The sequence below is a fragment of the Neolamprologus brichardi genome, chromosome 9, assembly GCF_056152115.1.
Source record: "Neolamprologus brichardi isolate AB-2024 chromosome 9, ASM5615211v1, whole genome shotgun sequence".
In the NCBI taxonomy this organism is placed as follows: Eukaryota; Metazoa; Chordata; class Actinopteri; order Cichliformes; family Cichlidae; genus Neolamprologus; species Neolamprologus brichardi.
Window position 1 is genome coordinate 4,702,364 of NC_142112.1, and position 9,970 is coordinate 4,712,333.

Genomic DNA, 9,970 nt, shown 5'->3' on the forward strand with positions numbered 1-9,970 from the left:
ACAATTGACCTACTATATGCTAATGTGAGAGATGCATACAGAGCCACCCCCTCCCCCCACTAGGGAAGTCAGACCACAACCCAGTTTACCTACAGCTGCAATACACACCCCTCGTCCAAAGGCAGCCTATCACAACACGCTCCATCAGGAGATGGTCCCTAGAAAAGGAGGATGCTCTGAGAGACTGCTATGACACCACAGACTGGGATGTGCTTCTGAGCCCACATGGTGAGGACATAGAGGGGGCGACACACTGTCTGACGGACTACCTCAACTTTTGTGTGGACACGGTCGCCCCTGCTAAGACGGTACGGTGTTATCCTAATAATAAACCGTGGGAAACACAGGAAGTCAAAGCTGTCCTCAACATGAAGAAGAAGGCTTTCAGGAGCAAAGTGAAGGAGGAGATGAAAGCAGCACAGCGGGAGGTGAAACGCTGCCTGGGGGAAGCAAAGGACACCTACAGGAGGAAGGTGGAACAGAAGTTGGAGAGGAACAATATGAGGGAGGTCTGGAATGGTGTGAAAACCATCACGGGCCACCAAGAACAGCACAGTGGGGGGACTGTAGAGAAGGCAAACGAACTCAACAACTTCTTCAACAGGTTTGACCAGCCCACAACTCCCCCACCCTCACCTTTACTACAGAGCCCTCTCCCCACTCTCCTACCTCCCTCGCGTCCCCCCCTTCCTGACACTATGACCTGACATCTCCCCCCCTCCTTCCAATCATCTCCCAGTGTCACAGTGGATCAGGTCAGGAGACAACTGAGGAAGCTTCGCCCCAGGAAGGCAGCAGGCCCAGACAAGGTGCGTCCGAGGAAGCTAAAGGCGTGTGCTGCTGAATTTGGGGAGCCGCTACAATGAGTCTTCAATCTCAATCTGCGACTGGGGAGAGTGCCCGCCCTATGGAAGACATCCTGCATTGTCCCGGTCCCCAAAAGGAATCGGCCCAATGAGCTGAATGACTTCCGACCGGTGGCACTGACGTCACATCTTATGAAGACTCTAGAGCGGCTCTTCCTCAACCTCCTCAGACCACAAGTACAACATGCTCAGGACCCACTACAGTTCGCATACAAGGCGGGTGTCGGAGTGGAGGATGCCATCCTGTACCTCCTGCATAGAGCCCACTCACACCTGGACAGGGGAAAAGGCACGGTCAGGATCCTGTTTCTTGACGTTTCCAGTGCCTTTAATACTATCCGGCCCTGTCTGCTTTAGGAAAAACTAAACAGGATGCAGGTGGACCCCTGCCTGGTCGCTTGGATCTCCGACTACCTCACTGACAGACCAGCAGCACAGGAGCACCACAGGGAACTGTGCTGTCCCCTCTTCTCTTCACCCTGTACACTTCTGACTTCTGCTATAACTCTGAATTATGCCACATTCAGAAGTTTACAGACGACACAGCCATCATGGGGTGTACCTGGGATGATCAGGAAGAGTACAGAAGTCTGGTGAGGAACTTCGTCACATGGAGTCACACAAACCACCTGCAACTCAACACCTCAAAGACTAAGGAACTGGTTGTGGACTTCGGGAGGTCCAGAGCAGGTCCACTGCCGGTTCAGATAGAGGGAGAGGAGGTGGAGGTGGTCAACAAGTACAAGTACCTCGGGCTGTGGGTGGACAACAAACTGGACTGGTCATGCAACACAGAGCACCTGTATAAAAAAGCCCAAAGCCGACTGTACTTCCTCAGGAGCCTGAGGTCTTTTAACATCTGCAGGAAGCTCCTGAGGATGTTTTACCAGTCGGTGGTTGCTGGAGTACTTTTCTATGGTGTCAGCAAAGAAGGACTCATCCAGGCTGGAAAAACTGATCAGGAAGGCTGGCTCTGTGGTCGGCATGAAGCTGGACACTCTGGTGACAGTGGCAGAGAAAAGGACACTAAAAAAACTGCTGGACATTATGGACAATGCTGGGAATCCTCTGCACACGGCCATAAACAACCAGAGGACTCTGTTCAGTGACAGGTTGCTTCTCCCAAAGACAAGAACCAACAGACTTAAAAACTCCTTTGTCCCACACACCATCAGACTGTTTAACTCCTCTCTGGAGGGGAGAAGGAGGGGAAACAGGAGGACAAAGGAAGGGGGAACAACTAAGCTGTAGTGCCTTTCACTGTGCAATACTTTTGTCAATACTTTTGTTAATATCCAACAGTGCAATAGACTTCAATACTTGAAATGTGCAATTCCCTTGTATTTTTATTCCTATTTATTCTATTTATCCCTTTTGTATACTCTTTATTTCTCTGTATTTATATATGTGTATATATGGTATTCTGCTCACATTCTCTAACTTCTGTCGGTGCTGTGCTATTTGGAAACCAAATTTCCCAGAGGAACCCACCCGAGGGATTAATAAAGTTCTATCTTATCTTATCTTATCTTATCTTATCTTATCTAGTCGACTGGCATGATTGAGTGAGACCTCGTACATTGTCAACGGCCACAGTAGTCTGGGTAATAACCCAAACTGGAAGCACCAGACCTTCAGTTTCCCTGGGAGTACAGTGTTGTTAATCCGCTGGAGGTCATCAGCCAAGTTCTGTCTTAGGTGTTCTAGTTGCCAAGTATCATTGAGGTCTGCATTATACCACCATCCCAGGCTCTTTATGGGCTTCTCTAAGACTGTTGGAATTGGTTCTCCACTGATATAGAATTGCTCAGCTGTAAGTTTTCCTTATATGATGGAGATGCTGCGAGATTTACTTGGCTTAAACTCCATTCTTGCCCATTCTATGTTTTCCTGGAGCTTCTGTAGCAAACGCCTAGTACATGGTTTTGTTGTTGTAATGATGGTCATGTCATCCATGTAGGCCCTAATGGGATGAAGACGACGGTCACTCTTGAGTCTCTCACCTCCCACTACCCACCGGGATGCCCGCATGACCAACTGCATTGCCATGATAAATGCCAGAGGGGAAATTGTGCAGCCTGCCATTACTCCAATTCCCAGGTGCTGCCAGACTGTGGTGATGTTCTCGCTCCAGGCCAGGGAGCACAAATAAAAACCACCCTTAAAAACGTACTCGATAAAAATGTTATCAATAGCTAAAAAACCCCAGGAATAAACAAACCCAATGCTAAAACCAGTAAAAATACTATTTTCTACGTACCACGTGTTCATTATGGGTCCACCAAGAGGCCAGGAATTCCTTCTTTAGAGTGGAGTCCACGCCAGCCTCGTCTTCGGCAGACGAGGAGGAGCCTCCTATCTTCTTGTCCTTCCACTGGTCCCATTACATCCCTGCCCAGCTTGCGTTCTGCACCCGAGTCCGTCATGCGATGCCACCACAGCTCCCCTTGCGTCGGTGCCCTGTAAAAAGAAGTGGCCCTGGCTTATAGCCATGGCGACCATCTGCCAACCCGGCTGCACCCAGTAAACGACAGTGGAGACCCTACTCACAAATGCAGGCAGAGGTATACCCCTGCTCTGCTGCCAATCACACGCGTTGTCTCCTACTGTCGCCGTTCCTTGCTGTTAGGACTGGGTCGCCACGTCACGTCGGCCGATCTGTCTCCAGGTTAGGCATCGCACCCCCACAATCAGGCTGCGGGTCCCTCTCTTCACGTGGCCTCCGCACATTCCTCCTCATATCTGGGGCCTTTCCCCTCCCAGTGCTCAGCTAGCCTGCTTTTGAAAGGTCTTTGCACAGCTGATAGGCCACCTCTGGACACACCCATGCCTCAGCAGGTGATCCCTATCAGCTAATTTGTCCCATGTGCAGCCAGTCCACAGTGGATTAAAACCATGCAATATAAATATCAACATACAAACATGCAATAGAAACAATAAAACCATGCAAATAAAAAATGCACTCATAAATAGACACTAAAAATCAGAATAAAACCAATGTACAAGATAAATACAGATTTCCACTGTGTGACATATTCAATTATCATAGATAATTGAAAGAGTTAGAGGTCAATTAAGGGGTCAAGTATGTGTTATGCTTTTAAAGTAGCTTGTTGCTAAAGTAAAATGCAAAGAGTGTGAATCTAATATTAACATTGTTAAATCTTTGTCTTGCATAGCAAATGTCTTTAAATTGGATATTAATACATGTGAGCTGACTGTAGCCAAACATCATGAATTGATTCAAGAAAATTATGAACACCTAAAAAAGCAAAGCAAATAAAAACAAAAAGAATAAATATATATAGTTGTATGTAACTAATTCCCAAGCTCGGGATGAGCCTGAAGGCCATGAAGGTCTTTTTCTTCTTCCATACATTCTATGCAAACTTAATTATAGATATATAAACTTAGATTGTTAAAATGTAGCAATTTCCAGGCTGACTCATCTTGTCTGATCAATGAAAGCGCTGCTGTCGCACAAATTAGTACAAAACATAACATGGTTATGACAAAGAGGCATCATGTCAGTTTAGCTGCAGACAGTCTGCATGTGAGCATCAGAAATAGATCAAAGAGCAATAGAAGAATCACATTTTCTTTGCAGTTATATCCATCCCTGTATTGGTGTCGATAACATGTTACGTCTCCTCGAGGGCAGGAGGGGATAACACAACAACTCCGGAAACTCGGTACAGGTGTTATGAAAAAGGTTTAATGGCAGCGCTCTCACAAAATAAATAACCCAAATTCAAACAACATATGTGGGGGAGAAAGGGACGGTTAGGTTGTTCCAAAAAAACCACCAAAAAGACAAATCCAAAACTTAGCTGAGCTATTATCCTAGAAAAGCAAAAACAAGAGGGAAAGACCCTAAACCTCAACTCTAAACAAGCTCAAAATTACATGGGTGGCACCAACCTACTTACCTAGTGTTTCTAACAAAAAGACTCTACGTGAGTAAGTGTATGGGGTCCCCAAACTTACCTAGTCCACTTTACTCCCACCACAATTATCAAACAAAAGAAGGACAGCAGAGAAACTTCACGCATGTACCAAACAATTCAAAGGAGGGAAGAGAGCAACCCCCAGCCACAGGTGAGTCTCCTTATCAAGGTGTGCACTCCTGGATTGTCCAATCAGGGTCTCCCTCCTCTAATTAGTTGGACGGCCCCAGATTGACATCAGCCTGCAGTCTGCGACCTAAGGGAACGGCAAACAAAAGGAGAGGGAAAGAAAACATGCAGCCTGCAGACACGTAACATTATGCCATATGGGAACCAAGTGTATCCTGCCATGAGACCAACTGGTTTATGATGAAACAAAGTTTGTAACAATGTCCAAACTACATAAAAAGTTATGAATGAACTGTTAACTTTAAAAACCCATATTTCCCCCCCTTCGTTCATAGGCTCAGATCAGAAGACCTGATTGACAGCAAGCTGTTTAATACCAAGAAAAGAAATAATATTTTATTGGCTTTGTTTATTGCCTTTAGTCTGCCTTGGGCACAAAAAGAAACCCAGCGCTCCACTGAATATTCTGCTCAGAAAGCTTGTGTCCTGGCATTCATAAGCATGCTACTTTGGCAAGCAGTGATGGTAGCAGCATTCCCTGATAACGGTGATGTGATGACTTGGCCATTAAATCAAAAATGGTGCCTGATGAAGAGTCCATGCCTTCAGGTAAAAGTCAGGTTAAAAGAAACTGAACAGAATTAAAGCGAATATCATCTGGATGGGGATTGTTTTGTGTGTGAACACACTGCACCTACTATTAACCTCGCAGAAGTGGTTAGCTTCATTTTGTGACAGTTTTCACCTAAGCTTCCCACGCACACATCGTTTTCTTCTATCTGTACATCTCATCATGCATTATTGCTTGCTTGTGTAACACTAGCAGGTTATGAAACAGATTAAATTGGATCCGGATGCAGCGATACACTCATCTCAACACTTGTATTCTCTGAACTTCACCCCACCATCATAATCTGTCCTGCCTCGTCTTTTCCTCCAGCCTCATTATGCGGACATCCATCCTTTCCTGCAGACTATACCTATTATTAGTCTGACTGCTCTATTTGTTCGGCTATGCATAGATTTCACATAAAAAGTAATTGAAATAAATGAAGTCGTTACTCAAAGATCTATTTGAGGCAGTGTGAGGTAATGTCTTCATACAGGACACTCACCTGTCACAAGTGTGAATGACATCCATTCGAACAAGCTCTGCAGGATGTGCTCGCACCGTGTGTGCAAGTGTGTGTGTCCATGCTGTGTGTGGCATTTGGTGTCTTAGCTTATCTGGCTGAAGAGAGAGCTATGAGAGCTCACTGTGTAATTGAAATGTCATGCGTACAGGAGAGGAGTTTGACTGAGCAGAAGCCTTTAGCCATGCCCCAACAAGCCGGGGACAGATGAGCAACAGCTTCCCCAATGAGAAGTGGCATTCCCCGAACCCATTCCTCCTCATCCGCCCTCCTCCTCCCTCGTCTGTCACCCCATCTCAGCTCCTCCACTCTCCCACTCTCTGATTCCTCCCTGCCTATCTGCAGTCTAGCAGTGATTAACGATAGAGCCTGGTAGTTGCTGAAATATTAAAATAAATGGCCGGCTGAATCAGGGTCTGAAGGAAAGCAACTGCATTTATCATTTTTATCTGAGGCTAAACTATTGTGTTATTGATGGCGGCAGTGGGCTTGCCATTCAAGTGTACTAATGCAGGTGGCAAGGAAACTCCCAGGGTTTGATTGCTGCCAAACACACAGACAACACAGTATAATTCATTTTCACATAATCCACAGTGATTAATAGGACTCTACTGTATAGTGTATTTGCTAGCACACTCACCTCCCCACTTGCATTTTCTGTCATTACAGCGCTCTCCACAAAGAATAAAACAATAACGCCGAGGCGCCGTAATCACATCTCAGCTGGATAATAATCCAGCTGAGAAAAAAATTATAATTTTCAAATTAGCCTGCCATTTTTTATGTGCCATTAAAAAAATACATATCTGAAATTATTTGCATCTTACATTTCATGCAAATGTGACTCTGCTTTCCTTTTTCTAATTCATCATTCTTCCATGTCACGGGTTCTTTTTGTAAACTGACCTTATGAAGCATTTATGATGTTTATATTACCTGTCAAATAATCCTAATTATTATTAAGGTTTTTGTGTATTTGTTATAAAATATGACGTTGAGCTCGAACAAAAATGCAAAATCCCAAAGAGCGTCAGACGCAAAGCTTTGTTATGTAAAGGATCCAAGGATTTCATAAAAGGAACTAGTATGGTTCTGTATTGCTAGTGAGATGTTCCACGCAAAGTTTTGCAGATAATCATCTAGATGTTGCTGCTATGTGCTACCACCAGGGGCACTGTCACAAAATATGTGGACCAACCAGTCTTTTGGCTACTTTTGCTTGTGTTTGTGCTGTTGCTGTTCCTTTAGCCTAGACCAGAATCATAACAAACCAACAACGGTCGTGTCCAAATTCATGGGCTGCATCCTCCTGAGGACCCGGCCTTTGCGGTCTACGTGGGCCGGGTCCTCAGAAGGTCGGGTAGGCCGGAAGTAAACGGCTGGGGAAATTGGACGGTCTAGCCTTCTGATTAGCGTCACCGCTGTGTCGGTGGAGTTTAATAAACTCGGCCGTCTGCTCCTTGCTATCTAAAATATAACAGAACACTGGCGTAAATTCTTGACCGTCTCATACTTCTGTTTAATCAGTTTTCTGTTTGACGTTTATTCAGCTGTGTGAAAATCCCGGAGGAACCCACCCGGGGGATAAATAAAGTTTTATTTTATCTAATCTAATCTAATAACTTTAATCTCAGCCAAACCGATTTACTCACGAACAAATAAAACACTGAAAAAAGCCCAACAATAACATTTTTAGGTTGTCTAAGTGACTTATATATTACGTTTACCCCGAGTAGCGAAAGTCCGCGGTGATCTGAAAATGATGTGCCGGGAGTTGTGCCGTTCTCGGCCGCATCAGTAACCCTCGAGCTCCCGGCGAGCTGGTGGGTAGCAGATGCTCCGAAAACGTCGAAGCACTTTTGCAAATATGCAATATCTTGATAAACCGAGCAGATATTTGATGTTTACACAGCTACTTTCTCGCCTGAAAATATGTTAAACGTTTATTTTGTGACCCAGAAAGATTAATAAGAGTAATTTTAAAACTTAGTAGCGGCCGCCATTGTTGGAAACTGGAGTTTGGCTGGGCCGCGCTATGAATTCTGGGATATGGTAGGCCACGAAGGACACACCCAACCCATCCTTTAAATTCGGGGAAAAGGAGGACGCATTTGTCGGCTGCATTCGGAGGAGTCTACGAATTTGGACAGCCTTCGGCGCGTCGCTGTGACGTAATCGGTCTACAAATGCGGCCTCAGGAGGAAGCAGCCCATGAATTTGGACACGACCAACATCTTGGATCTCTCATTACTGCATCACACGTCTTCCTCCTTTCACTCCTTTTTCAACCAATTAGCTTTTTGGCTCTTAACCAGTCAGCCTGCACACTGTATCACTGCCGGCATACAGCATTAAGGAGAGCACATCGGATTTAATTTAAATACCCATTTCTATCACTCGAAAGAACTGCTAAGGAGCTCTACACGTTCAAGAAGCAAGGCAAGCACAACCCTGTAAAACTGGTGGTCATGCCTGTAGAAGAAGAGGAGCTGTCAGTGCTGTAGGTCCAAAACTGCACGAAATGCAGAAATTGACAATCCTTTGCTGGTTATGTGGTGGAGGTGAAGGGACCAATATCAAATCCCTGTGCAATGAAGTAAAGCCCTCAGAGGTTGATGTAGAGTAGGCAACCTTTGGCTATATTACCAAGTGCTGTAATAACCTGTCCTATTACCTGATCTAGAAATGAGGACCCTTTCACGGTGGTGGTTGCTGTTGTTACTGTCCATGCTCTGGCCAGGCCTGTTGTTATTCCTAAGTCAGATTTAGTTTAGTCTCAGCAGCACACGGCTAAGTAGTGTTTGTGTCTAAAATCACATATTGTGCTGGAAAAGCTATGCAAATAAACCACATGTTCTAGGAATCACCTTGTGTCCGTTTAGCTGTAACCACTTCAGCTAAAGTGACGACAGATGTAATGTTCAATGAAGGCTATTCTCTGAGTAAAATGATAAAAGAATAAACAGCTTGCTTGGTTTTAGTGTGTGTTGTATCAAATACAACAAATGTATGTGTTATTGATCTGGAACTGACAAATCATTTGGTTTTCCGTTTTACTTGTGCTTGTCTGTAACATGTGAAGCCTTTGAATGGTCACAATTAGGATTTAAGTTCATTACATGTACCGCTGTTATTTCCTTTAAAAGCAGTTGTATCATGTTGTGCAGGTTCTGACAGAAATGAACGATACTTAAAATTATAGGACAAAAAAGGAACATTAAGCTGTGATTGAATTAATAATATAATAATAATGATAATATAATAATAAAAAAACATTGTGATGAGATTTTATTTCCATATAGCCCAGCCCTGATATCGGTTATCCAAACAGCATTACTTTTGTTCGTGTTTGAGTGTGTGTGTTTTGTCTAAATTAGAAAATGTGTACACAGACACAGGAAATGTACAGGAAGTGCCAAATTTAAGCATATGTTGTATGTTGTTATCATTGTGATTATCTTTGAAAGATGGTGTCTTATCTAATTAGGATGGCAATCAGTCTTCATGGACAGTGTGAACTTTGGTTAGAAATATAGCATTTTGCATCACACAAAACTATTAAATGCCTGCATAATGCTGACTGTTACAGATGTGAGAAATATGATGCTGCATGAGAGCAGATGGGGAGCTGATGACATTTACAGGTGTCACTGCAACCAAAAAGAACTCTTCCAGTCAGAAGAAACAGCTCTCGACATATTTGACAGACACTGGAGCCCACAGGGATCCAATCTGCCATCAAACGTAAACAAACCTACAAAACATGGAAATAAAGAAAGAACGGATGACTAATGATGGCTGTGCTCTCTTTTGCTGCAGCCAGGGTTTCAAAATGATGCTCCAGTGAGGAATCTCGAAGAGAGGATGAACCTCAGACTGTCAGTGAACTCGGGTC